We start from the raw sequence: 13971 nt of genomic DNA, 5'->3' as shown, positions 1-13971 counted from the left end.
TTATTTAACCTTGAACAGACAATTTATATAACAGTTTTCCACTCAACATGTGAAAATCTGAGTCTTTTTGGTTCACAAGCATTGGTCCTGCCATGCCTGTAAAATCAATATTCTATCCCAATCCTGGAAAAGGATCCCTTTCATCAGGAATCTCCAATCCACTGGAATAGTCCAACAGCATTTCCTTTTCAAATGCAGTAACCGTCTAAGCCACGAGTCCAGAATACACCTATAATCCGATTAGATGTCACACCAACCAAAGACGCTGCTGCTTCTGTGTTCTGAAGGTCTGGTACCCTCCACAATTTGTCTTAGTTTGACAACCTTTGACTCAAGCAGTCTTTTGCAAAAGCAAGTCCTGTTCCATCATGTGCATCCAGCCGGGCTCCAACAACAGGTTCTCTAGAAGCCAAAACAATGAAGACAGTAGGTTCCAGTCTTTTCCATGTGAAAATGGTCCAAGCTTTGAAAAGTCCTTTATAAAACAGTGCCATGTCATAAGAACATATCAAATTACAGTTTAATAAAAACATTGAGACATCCAAGCCCAACTCTCCTATTCATCTTAAAATAACACTAGTTACTGGTTTCCAGAAAACATCTTCTTCCCTTCCCATCAAGTACTTCTGAATAAACTGCAATCTGAAAGCAGCAGTTCTGCTCTCCAGGTGAACCAGCCCTTGTCCACCTTCCTCTTTGGGCAAAAAAAAGCACAGCCTGGGGTATCCAGTGTCGGTTATCCCCCTCAAAAATTTGGTCAACAAAGATTGAAGTTTAACAATAAGCCAGGGCTTATTGTGGCTCCAGACAAGCTAATCAATGCCACAATACAGAAGCAACTAAGTTGTTTAATAATAACGGATTGGATTTATATAGCACTTTTCAAGGCACCCAAAGCGCTTTACAATGCCACTACTCATTCACTCTCACACTGGTGAAGGAAAGCTACAATTGTAGCCACAGCTGCCCTGGGGCAGACTAATAGAAGCGAGGCTGCCATATCGCGCCATCGGCCCATCTGGCCAACACCAGTAGGCAGTAGGGTAAAGTGCCTTGTCCAAGGACACAACAACCAGGACAGAGAACCTGGGGATCGAACCGGCAACGTTCCGGTTACAGATACGCTTCCCAACCCCCTGAGCCATGGTCGCCCCAGCCATGGTAGTTTATAATCTAAACCCTCCCTCTATATGACATCTGGGGTAATAACCATCTCCACTTCCCTAATTTCCCCTCAACTGTCCCCAACACCCCTTCCCAGTTCTTGTTTACCATATCCTCATCCCCCAAGTACACACCCAAATACTTTAGAACCACCCCTTTTCCACTTCAAACCACCTGGAAGTTGCGGGAGTCCAGTGCGCCAACCCCCTATTGCAAGAGCTTCGCTCTAACAAAAACAATAACATCATCAGCATATGCAGATAGGTTAAAAAGCATGTTAAAACCTGCTAAACTCATACCAGCCATAGAACACCTAACATTATGTAACATCGGTTCAATAGACAGAGCATACAACATACCAGAGAGCGGACAAAGGAGAGGGAGAGAGAGGTTTCTGCCCGGATGGACCCTGCTGTTTTCTTCCCCTGAACTGTCTTCACTACTGGTGAACTAACTGCTAACTGCCCGTTTCTGATTGCCCCACTAACAAACTCATTGGACTGGTACTAACTGGAACTAAAGTGCACGTATTTTGTTTATTGCTCAGCTTGAGTGAAGCGAGCCATCAGTTTTAAGCCTCACCGCACCCGAACTTCGAATCAGGCCTGCAACAAGCACTGTGCTACCGGTGTAGTGTGGACAGGTTAAATATTCAAATGTACACTGTCTCCTGACTGTGCGCAACAAGCTTGGTTCCTTTTAGAGTTTTTCTTTGACTTTTAACTTGTATGATGTGTTCTGTGTTTTTTTATTAAAGTGCACTGAGGACACCAGTAGCCGTGGGACCTTTGAGTGATGGCTCTTTTCCACACTTCCTTTGCTTGTACAGACCTGGGTGTATAGACTTGATTTTTGTATGGTTTTCAATGCCTTAGCTCGGTAAGTCCAGTTAATGTATAGTTTTATGTAATCCAGGACACTGTTAAGAATAGGCTGTGCCACAGTCAGATTTCATCTTTTATACAAATATATATAATTAATACAAATAAATGACATATTGATATTGGAGCCAATCTGCCTCGGTGTTGAGTCCTTAAACCTGTATCTTTTCTAGTTTTTAAGAAGATTTTATATTAACTGGGGGTGAAGTACCCCTTGGTGGCATTGTCATTGTATTATTTTGATATAACCCTTGTTGACCACTTGGTCACATATACTTGTGGCCACACCACCATGAGCACCTGATCTCGATGTTATGTTTTTTAAATACCACCACCATGTTGCATAAATGTTCCCACTGTAAACCTTCACCAAAGTCCACAGAAGCAAATTTAACCACTCAGCAGCCAAACTGGTAATACCTGTCTTAAATATGGGCTAAGCTCTGTGCTTTAAGCTTAATCAAAATATCAAACAAACCAAACAGAAATTGGCTGTGTGCAGGCAGGCAGGGAGAAAGGACCCAAAATCCAGGACTCGGAGGCAAACGTAAACTCAACAAGACTTTATTGCTGATAGCAACAGAACAGGAACTTCACTAAACTGAGAATCCAAAACCGAACTAAGCAGGCAGACAGAACACAGTTAACGTGAGCGTACGATGCGACACTGAGCAAAGGCAAAATAAAACAGGAAACAATACACAAAGACGGAGACTAAGAAACACAGACTTTAAACGGGCAGAACTAAACCTAAACCAGAATAAGCTGGAACATACTAAATAATACTAATCATCACCATCATCATCATCATCATCATCTCCTGACAATAGATCAAGAAAATAACTAAAAATACAAAATCAAACCAAAACATGAGAACTCGAAATGTTGGGTCAATTTGACCCAGAACCGTGACACTGCCAGAGCCAAAAAATGAACTGAAAAAAAGTGCAATTACTCTAATGTCCACTTGAGGCTCCAAAAGCGAATTGGTTCCCACAGACAACCACGTTGTCCAGTGCAGTAAAACAACAAGTACACGGACCATCATCTTTACTATGATAACAATGAGCTGAAACTGTCTGACCCTCATCTTTGACCTCCCCACCCCCATGAAGAAAACGCAACATTACCTGTGCTTCGTCTGTCTGGTTGTTTTTGATGACTGGATGCTTTGATGTTGTACTTGACATGAGTCAGGATGTCATCTTCTCGTTTCTTCTTGATCTGCTGAAATGATCCAACATTAAAAAAAAACTGTTCAATTAATATCTAAACAGAGATTACATTTAAGAAAGCACAGACACTGTGCTCCATCCCCACAATTTGGACATCACAGAGTTACTTGGTAAATGGAGATTTTCATCGAGCATGGTGCTCAGACTTAGCCAGCATGCACTGTACATGTTTGGTTGTAAGATTGTAACCCCTTTGTAGTGGAGACCTGTGTTTGGACATTGAGAAGAGGTAATTTCTACATGTCTTAGTGCTGTTTTGCCTGCGTTCTGCCTCTCTCTGTATGACCCACACACAGAGGGATTCGGTACCTCTGAACATGCTAATAAGCAAGACGTCTGGGCAAAACTGCTTTCCGCTGATTCTCTGCAGCTTTTTTTCTCTCTGTGCAACATTTCTTGGCATTTGGAGGTTCTCTGTTCAGTCTGCCTCTTTATTCAGAATCATTGAGATGTCACGGAGGTTGACACGCAACATGGCGCCTGTGTTCGGCTTGGCCGCTGTTGCTGCTCCGTGTGTTTGTCGACTGCTTCAGTCGACACCAAAGTCCTTAGAAGCAAATTTAACCATTTAGCAGCCAAACTGGTAAAACTTGTCCACATATGGGTGAGGTTCGGTGCTATAAAGTTTAATCAAACTATCAAACAAACCAAACAAACTTCCAGACATGAAAAAAACTGACAAGAAATGCAATTACTCTAATGTCCACATGAGGCTCCAAAGGTGAATCAGTCACCACAGACAACCATATTGTCCAACGCAGTAATCCAACAAAACAACAAGTAAAATGACCCCCATCTTTACTACGATAACAAGGAGCTAAAACTGTCTGAACCTCACCATGAAGAACAACATACCTCTGTCTATGGGAACAGTTGATGGTATACATGTATATCCTTCATCCTAATGCGGTCGCTGGCTTTCGTCTGATTGGTTGTTGTTGATGACTGGATGTTTTGATGTTGTACTTGACATGAGTGATGATGTCATCTTCGGTTTCTTCTTGATCTGCTGAAATGATCCAACATAAAAAAAATTGTTCAATTAAATATCTAAACAGAGATTACATTTAAGAAATTTGTTACTGCACAAACTGAAAACTCCATGGCTGCAATGTCACATTTTCAGAGAGGTAAGTAATCGATAAACTGAGCTCCATGCAGCACAGTGCAGAGACATATTGCTCACATACCCTATATCCACTGTTTAGGTGGTGGTAACCCCTTTGTAGTGGATACACGTGTTTGCTCATAAGTAAGAGGACATTTATACATTCCTTAACTCTGCTTTTCCTGAGTTATCTCTGTATGACCGACACAGAGACATCCTCTGATGCTTTTTATCTCTTTGTATGACCCCAATGGGATTGGCAACACTACCGTGTTTGGAAAGACTAGATTGGGCTTATTTCTAAAAATGAGTCAAGTAACATGCAAGCATGCATCAAGTAACAACCGCACACATAAAAGTGCAGGAAGTTTGATTCTCACCTTCAGGTTTTCTGTGAACACATCGTTTCACCAGCAGAACCAGTAACACCAGTAGAACCACACACAGGTGATCCAACACATGACAACACAGAGAGAGAGGTTAAAGCAGGAGGAGAGGTGGATGTAGGTGGAGGTGTGGATGTAGGTGGAGGTGTGGTGGTGTGTTCCCCTAAAATAAAGCAAACACAGTCATTAAGTTGTCGTCACATTGTGAATGTTGAAAGCTGCAGAAACACAGACAGGTGAGTGTGTCACCTGTGACAGTGATCCAGCTGGATGGAGACTCTCCATGACCGCTGATGTCACACTTGTAGAGGCCTTCATCAGACCTGGAAACATGCTGGATGGTCATGTGACCTGTAGGCTGCTTCCTGATGAGGGAGCCATCTTTATAGAAAGCAGCTGGGAGGTTGGAGGGAGTGGTCTTTGTTTTACAGAGCAGAGTGACGTCATCTCCCTCCATCACAGGGAGGACAGGACTCTGCAGGATCACTGATCCACCTCAACACAGAGACAAACTACAGCATTTCATCCATTTACACACAGCTTCATCAACACTAACTCCACACACTCAGCTTACCAGTGACTGTCAGGTTAACCATGTTACTGATGGGACCCTCTCTGGACTCACACCAGTAAACTCCACTGTCCAGTAGGAAAACATCGATGTTACATGAAGAACCATTTACTTCTCCCCACCCATCTCCACACTGAGTCCTCTGTTGTGCTTGTGTTTCTCCTCAGAGTCCATCCAGCAGAGCTGTCGTCCTCCTCACAGCTCAGAGACACAAAGTCTCTTTTAAAGAACTGAGAGCTGCTGGGACTCACAGTCAGACGAGCTGTGAGGGTTAAAATGAAAAACTTATAATTTGTTATGGATAAATGGTAAACAATGTTTTGCAGAATCCTCATTTCATCACTTTATATGTGCGCTACACTGTGAAACATGAACCCAATCAGGTCATATCAGTGAGCATTTCTCAGGTTTAAACTGTGACAGAAGAAGGTTACTGACCTTGGTTTGTTGTGCAGCTCAGCAGTGAGATCAGAACTGAAGAGAAATGACACTCAGGTTGATTTGAGGTGAACATAAAGAACAACTCCACACAAACAGCTGACAAACACACAAACAGCTGTGTTGATATATCGAGTGAATGATTTGATCTTTTCACTGCCTGCTGTGTTTCCTCGACTCCTGAGTAAAGATAAAGAGTCAGTTCAGACCTGCAGTTGGTCTTCATGGTGTTTTCAACTGATAGAGCTCTCAGTCTCGCTATTGTTCTCTAAAATCTAAAGAACTATGGATTTGATCAACTGGTCAATATGCAATTGACACTCTATTATTGACAAGAAGCCTAGGTGCAGGAGCGCCTGAGTATCCTGGAGGGATGTTCCCTGCTGGATACATGATGAACGGGTGTCAGAAGTGACGCGTTGTGTTCCTGGCGGGACTGTCTATCAAGGATACTGAAGACATCTACCTATTCGGCACCATGATAACGGGGTTCTTCCTGTTTGGAGCTGGCTTGGCCCTGCCTTATAAGAAATCAAAGAAAGCTGTAACTACTGTTGAAAACCCACCTGGCTTGCAACTTATCGAAAGTGTGGGAAGAGTGGTGAGACTCAGACTGTTCTTACTGAACGAAAATATGGGAAATATCTTGGAAGAGCTCACAGCTCTTAATTCACTAGCTGGGCCCACATCCTCATTTTAAGGTTTGACAGCGTTTTAGTAGGTAAAAGTGATGCTTTGACATGAATTGAGCTGCGGTTTGGGGAAGGCCTCAAAGGGGACTGGCGAGGCTCCCGGGCCTGGCAGATCCATACTAAATAGAAGTGAAGAGTTAAGAATGGAGACAAGGGAGGGAGGGTGGGGCACGTAAACGAGAATGATCAGCTTGCAGAACTGGGGGACTATATAGATGACAGCCAGGAAGGAGCGTGTTTGGAGGCGTGGTCCTGCTCCTGAAATTCTCATACAGTACATCTCTCCAAAAAGAGATACACCTGAAGACCAGTGATTGACATTAAAACGACTGAAGAATTAATGCAGTTTGTTCACCCTATTTCACATAACCAACATCTCTCATGCGGATACACCCCCACCCCAGACGGCACCAGCTGCTTGAAGGTTGACAACAACATTCTTCCAAAAGATAGGATAACGAGACTGAACTGACTCTCTGCCCTACTCCTCAAGGCCGCCTGCGTAGGCCGTGGACTTTTGGTCTTTGAGTAATAGGCGAAAGGACACTTTCTCATGCTGAACTCAAAAAACAAACGCACAGTAATACTGATACGCCCTCACCATTGCCCTCCCTTCTACGGATCCAATGCCTCCTTCCACGCTTACCTCCTACCTGATAGGGACAGCTGCTCAGCCGGAGGCGCGATGAGGTAGCAGCTTCCATGACCCACTGTGCTCATTGGCAGATGCTGCTTGTCTGTGTTTCATGGTGTTATAGCGTGATGATATCTGTGCTTCTTTGTGTGCTATGGAGTGGGTTTTTTTTGTTTTCTGCCAACAGGGGAGTCATTATGAGCAGAAATCCTTATTTTTTCTCCTGAATTGCCCCTATGTGTTACATATTTCATTGTCTATCCTTTTTTGCTACTTAGCCAGGCCTGTCTCCCCACTGTTTGTATATTGTATGTATGGTTGACTAGGTCTGTCATCTCAGCTGCAGGCAGCTGCAACCGACAAATGCAGCTTATCCTTATTTCCTTAACTTGAATTCAGCCTGATTTGTTTTTCATGTCTTCTCCTCCATCATCAGTTATCAGGAGAGCAGACAGTCAAAGCACAAGAATTCAAACAAACACAGAGATTCTACTTACAGAGCAGACACAGCACAGATGTTTCCTTCATCGTCCTTCTCACTCATTTGAGCTTTTTTTCATTTCTGTCACTGACACCAAGTAAAGCCCGCCCTCTTCCTCTGAGCACCAGCTTTCTATTGGTTCAAACACTGAAGCAGAACACAAACATTTTCCTTTGTGTAAAAAACCCTGAAATTAAAAGATAGTGGCTTAAAGCTTCTATGCAAACAAAGACCAGGAAAACATAAGTGTATACAGAAAATCCACTGTTGTCTATAAAGAAAAACATATATACATAAGAAATGTTTTCACACAGTCTGATTATATTTAATATCAGTGATGCTCTCTATCATTCATTATTTCACATAAATGAAAATGAAGAATTTCAAAAAGGAAAGAGAATGAAGTCCTTTCTGCTCTCAGTGATCTGTAGTTTGGTTGATGAACAAATCCATGTCCATGTAGTGGACGTCCCCCTCAGTGAGAGAGGCAGATATGAGCTGAAACACAGGAATCAAACCAGGGACGCTGCTGTTATGGAGCTGAACTGGAACCATTCAGACACTGAGGCCCTCTGAACACATTTTAATTACAGCTGTGCAGAGACACATGAACAGACCTGAACCCCAGACTACAGATAGTGACACGGTATGCTGGTCGAGTATGACTGAGCTCTGACTGTTTTGGATTTCCAGATCAGGTTGTAATAACTTTAATAAACTAAGGAAGAGCTGATCAATTTTCCAACACAGTGTTGACTTCAGTTTGATTGAACCAAAGGTTAATTCATCTAAAGATTACAAAAACAGACAAAAACATTCATTTTCTTTTATGGGTGATTATAAATTAATGAATAATTTATGAATAAGCCTTTATTTGTCACTTGAGAACAGAGAAAAACAAAACACCTCAGCAAAGAGAACACGTGAATCTTCACACCTTACAACATAAAGGATGTGCAATGGAGGTGTTTTGAGAGGGGTAGGAGGGTGTGTGTGTGTGTGTGTGTGTGTGTGTGTGTGTGTGTGTGTGTGTGTGTGTGTGTGTATCCTGTGTCAACTGAAGAGTGTCATTTCACCCACTTTTAAGAAAAAGTCAACAGGCCTCCATGTTGCGTTCTGTAGCAGTCTGAGTACTCACAGCCCGTCCACAGCAACACTAGATGGAACAGGATGATAGAATCACAAGATGCAATGGATATGTGCAAAATGCTGAGTATGGTGCAAAAGTAACTTAGTCTCTCTCTCTCCCTGTGTGTGTGTGTATGAGAGTGAGAGACTGCAGTTAAGTGCTTGGTAGTCATGAGTATGGAGGTGTGCGAGTGTGTGTGTCATTCCAGTCACTGAGTGTTCAGGAATCTGACGGCTTGGGGGAAGAAACTGTGTGTGGGGTCCTCCACAATGCTGGTGGCTTTGCCGATGGAACAGGTGCTATAAGTATCCGTGATGGAGGGAAGAGGAGCTCCAATGATCTTCTCAGCTGCTCTCACGATCTGTTTTAAGTATCTTGTCTTCATTGTTCTCCATCGAGAGTGCCGCCAGGCACACGCCACTCCCCCATCCAGCCAGCCTAACAACCTGCATAACAGACTATATCAGCTTCTGTGTGGATAACACTGTATTGACCAGGAAAGCCCTTCCCTCCCCATCCACCAGAGCTCTTCACACCTCTCTGCAACCCCCCATAGCACCGGGGATACCAGATGCAACTCACCTGCCCTCTTTTTCCTTTTCTTTCAACGACTCTACTGCCTCCTCCCCCCATGCCATTCATCAGGAGTGATACACCAAAACCCACTGCAGTTTGTCTACCAGCCAAACATTGGGGTAGATGATGCTGTCATCTACCTGCGGCATTGGGCCTTTTCTTATCTGGAGAGCACCGGGTGCACTGTGAGAGTCATGTTCTTTTATTTCTCCAGTGCCTTCAACACAATCCAACCCGCAGTGCTAAGAGGGAAGCTGCAGGGAGCAGGAGTGGACCATCAGTTTGTTGACTATCTTACCAGTAGACTACATCTTTCACCATCTTGCAATGATGTGACTGCAGCCATTCCCTAACTCTCTGTAAATGGTACACATGGCCATTGATCAATGGTCATATCAACTTGCATTTTAATGAACTGTCACAGCTCGTGGGGCAAGCCATGTGCAATTTAATAAGGACCCAGGATGCAGGCAGCTTCTGATATGAGTGAGCTTTATTGTGCAGCTGAAGATACAAACAGCAGAGGTGATGGGAAGTGCAGAACCTAAGACAACCTTGGGTAAGCTAACAACCACAGACCTGATACCTTTACAGAGAGACACAGGAGGATGCGAGGAAATGATGCAGACGAACCAGCGACGACCCCAAGTTGACACACACTATAAATACACAGGCAGGCACAAGAGAGAACAAGGAACAGGTGGCAACACAGCTGGGACTGATTGGGGAAGATGAGACAAGGAAGCGAAACAGAATACACTCACATGAGACACGGACCTTCAGAATAAACCAGGAAATGCACAGAGACATTGTACAGACTTTAATGTCAGAGGGAACAGAGAAACCAAACTAAAAATGAAAAAAAGATACATTGTGAAATCAAAAACTAATAATACGAAACAGAAAACACTGGGTCACAGACCCAGGACAGTGCTGCAGGCTGGATGGATCCAGCAAGGACAGAGAAAGGCTGAACGGGACCCTTGGAAAAACGAAGGCATTCAAAGGATGACACATGGCAATAGTTTTTAATATATTCCCCACAGCGCTTATCTGGTCTTCCTCATACAATTGTTCATTTTGTAGTTGATAAAGTAGATCTTTTAATTGTTTGTTTGGTGCTACTGTTACATGTATAGAAAGTTTTGTATCAGCATAAAAGCTTGTGAACTGACTATATTCCTGAGGCTCATTTACTAATTAAATAGTACCTCCCACGGGTCACATCTATACCAACATATTTTCAAAGTACAGCTGCAAAATGTCAGATATCAGTTTCAAACACACTGAAGCTTTTCAGTGTCATTTGAAACTACCGAGTGACACTTCTGCTGTCTTTAGTCTCACACTTTTCTGCACTGAATAGAGGTGTGTCAGTTAGCCAAAGAAAACTCAAGTCAGATTTTCCATCTGATACCTCGGCAAAACCCACAGAAACACACATGGTAAACAAGTGAGAACAAACATTTATTAATCTTGAAGAGGAACTAAATTGCTACTTCAGCAACAAGATCAAGATGTAACAAACATGAATAAAATATAAATAACAGTGATCTTACTGAGGACTTAAAAACATTTGTAACCATACTGTTGATTTTGCAGCAAAATACACTTTAAAAACGCAGATAAAAAATAAGACATTAGGCAAAATACACACAAATCTGCATACAAATCTATTTAGCATGTACATATCCTGTGTCTGTGGTGCTGGGGGACCAGTTAGACACCAGCGGTTGGACCCGTGGACTACTTCATTGAAGAGTAGACAACGTTGGGCTCTCGGTTAAAGTCTGAGTACAAAGACACACACACACACACACAGTTTAAACAACAGGGAGCCTAAGGAAAGCAACAGAAAAAGAAATAATAAATTAATGTGATCAATAACTAAAACTAAGGACTAAAGACTCAAAATACTAAGGAAATGCATGAAGATATAAATGTAAATCATAAACAAACATTCAAATACTGACTCATTAATTATCAAAAATTCACAAGTTCAACTCAAAACCATGGCTACAAAATCAGGACCATGCCAATCCCAAATTATTTATTTCCACTTACACCTGCCGTTTTGAGTGTACAAGTGCATTCACACTTAAACGTACGGCTACTTGTGATGCATGAAATATCTTCATTGTTTGCTAATAACTGTTTTTTTTAATGTGTGTGTGTGTGTGTTGGAGTATGCTGAAATGTTGCTGAACTAATCAATTTAATGTCTGAAAAGACAATTGCTATAAACTGTGGCAACATAAAAATAAAACACATGAACTCTGACTTTGTGTCTGGAATTCACGCTAGCAACATAGTACTACAGTGGTGCCCAACTTCACCCAACACACAGAACTATGTTGGACTGAGGTTGTTCAGCCAGTGCAAGCCCTGGCCGAAATCACGGCAGAGCATCAAGAGTAGGCAGTAGCACATTGTATCCCTGCAGATTACCTACAGTGATTTCTAGGCTTGTTTGAGGCCATGCAAGTGGCATGTAAATGTCTGGAAGCACAATGGGCGGTGTGGTTACTTCCTCTGCTGTCTCGGGAGGCCCAGATACCAGTGCTCAGCCTACTGTCAGTATCTTTTGGAAGTCCATAATGCTGTGCTGGATCACTTTGGCTATTCTCAAGAACTACTGTCACCACCTTTGCAGCTCTTGTCTGAAAGTGGGGAAGTGACCCTTCTCCTACAAACAAAAGATGAAGAATGTAGCAATCAGGGAGCTGCAAACGGGAATGGCTGAGGAAGGAACGGACATGCTACAGTTGGATCCTGGAGCAGGTCGTACTGTGCCTTCTAGTTAGAAAGGTGGAGTCGATAGACTGCCACTGGCCAGTGAGTGTGAAGACAGCCAAGACCTTCGTAAAAGGGTGGATATGTTGGGACATCCAAAGGGATTGTGGGCATTCTCACAGGAGGAGGCAAGCCAGTGCTGGCCCCAAGAAAAAAGCCTTTTGGCCCTTCACAGGCACATCCATTGAGGTTAAATGCAAAATGTAATTCAAAATCCTGCTCCTCACAGTCAAGGTCTAGAATGATCTGGTCCCGTCTTATCTTAATGACCTTATAGTACCACATAACCCAGTTAGAGCACTTTGCTCTCGCTCTGCAGGCCTACTTGTTGTTCCTAGAGTATTTAAAAGTAGAATGGGAGGGAGAGCCTTCAGTTTTCAGGCCCCTCTTCAGTGGAACCAGCTTCCAGTTTGGATTCAGGAGACAGACACTATCTCTACTTTTAAGATTAGGCTTAAAACTTTCCTTTTTGCTAAAGCATATAGTTAGGGCTGGACCAGGTGACCCTGAATCCTCCCTTAGTTATGCTGCAATAGACTGTAGGCTGCTGGGGGATTCCCATGATGCATTGAGTTTTTCCTTTCCAGTCACCTTTCTCACTCACTATGTGTTAATAGACCTCTCTGCATTGAATCATATCTGTTATTAACCTCTGTCTCTCTTCCACAGCATGTCTTTATCCTGTCTTCCTTCTCTCACCCCAACGGTCGCAGCAGATGGCCCCGCCCCTCCCTGAGCCTGGTTCTGCCGGAGGTTTCTTCCTGTTAAAAGGGAGTTTTTCCTTCCCACTGCTTGCTTTTCTATTTTTCTCTGTATGTATAATTGTAGGGTCTACCTTACAATATAAAGCGCCTTGAGGCGACTATTGTTGTGATTTGGTGCTATATAGATAAGAACCTGTGTGCAGATAAAGATAGTGTTGGGAAGGTTTCTTTCTGAGATTAGAAGTTTAATATCCTGAGCTTGAGTCAGGCTGGCTTAGCTACCAACTAACATTCAGCACTGTTCAAAGTTAAAGAGCAGCCGTACTTCTGGGCCTCTTTGATCTGATGTGTGTTTGTCCATAAGTGGCGCCTTCCTAGTTGCTGCAGATACAATAGTAGTAGTAATGGAATAGTATTAAATAGTTGCTATAGCAAAATGTTATTTATACTTGTTTATGAAGAAAATAAGTCCCAACCTTTACAAACATCAGAAGCTTTTCACAGTTTTTTTCCAACTTCTTAACACCTCTGCAGAGAAACGCTAACAGATGACAACGATCTGCGTGATGTTTGTGTGAAAACTGAAGGTGAGCAACCACAAAGCTGCCATTTTCTCTCAGTGCAAAGTGACACATTTCACCACAGAGCACAAAGCAAACGTATTCTAACAACAAGCTGAGTATTCTTCATCAAACTAAAGAAGGCTTCCTATAGATAATTGGAATCATTAAAGCGTGGACTGTCATGCAGAAGTTTAAAGTGAAAATGATTCATTGTATCAGAGGTCTGTTCAATTGGTCTCATGGCAACACACAGTCATTAATTAAAAAACAAAATAAGCTGTTATTTTTTGGGGGAGGGGTGTCATTCATTTTGGCATTTAAGATATACGATCACTAGTCACAAGTCAAGGTAGTGCTGATTACACCCCTCTTTTGGAACATTGTAGATTTATTATTATAGCAGTTGTCTATGGGATGGGAGAACATGTAATGATCTGACATATCTGTCATAAAGTATTAGTACCTGTTACCTGTAACAGTGACACATTCAAATAACTTTATTTAGAATAAATAAAAACTTTTGTCCAACCACATAATAGTAAGCTGCACAAAAGTGGCTGGTGAATGTAAACTGGAACTCCTTACATGTCAGGCCATGTGTCATGGTCTCCGTGCC

At 42.6% G+C, this 13971-nt stretch overlaps 2 long non-coding RNA genes across 2 annotated transcripts in view; both read right to left on the bottom strand.

Moving 5' to 3' along the window:
* Positions 1 to 5063, bottom strand: part of LOC102312209 — a 10513-nt gene extending 5450 nt beyond the window's left edge. The window contains exon 1 of the long non-coding RNA XR_006053495.1: positions 5024 to 5063. This is a non-coding gene — a long non-coding RNA (uncharacterized LOC102312209). The remainder of the gene's footprint in view (positions 1 to 5023) is intronic.
* A 3614-nt stretch (positions 5064 to 8677) lies between these two features.
* LOC102311994 overlaps positions 8678 to 13971 on the bottom strand; it is an 8508-nt gene continuing 3214 nt past the window's right edge. Inside the window, exon 4 of the long non-coding RNA XR_006053496.1 lies at positions 8678 to 11085. This is a non-coding gene — a long non-coding RNA (uncharacterized LOC102311994). The remainder of the gene's footprint in view (positions 11086 to 13971) is intronic.

The sequence above is a fragment of the Haplochromis burtoni genome, unplaced genomic scaffold, assembly GCF_018398535.1.
Source record: "Haplochromis burtoni strain Fernald_Lab_line unplaced genomic scaffold, NCSU_Asbu1 Contig_1120, whole genome shotgun sequence".
NCBI lineage: Eukaryota > Metazoa > Chordata > Actinopteri > Cichliformes > Cichlidae > Haplochromis > Haplochromis burtoni.
This window is presented reverse-complemented; position numbering and strand designations above follow the sequence as displayed.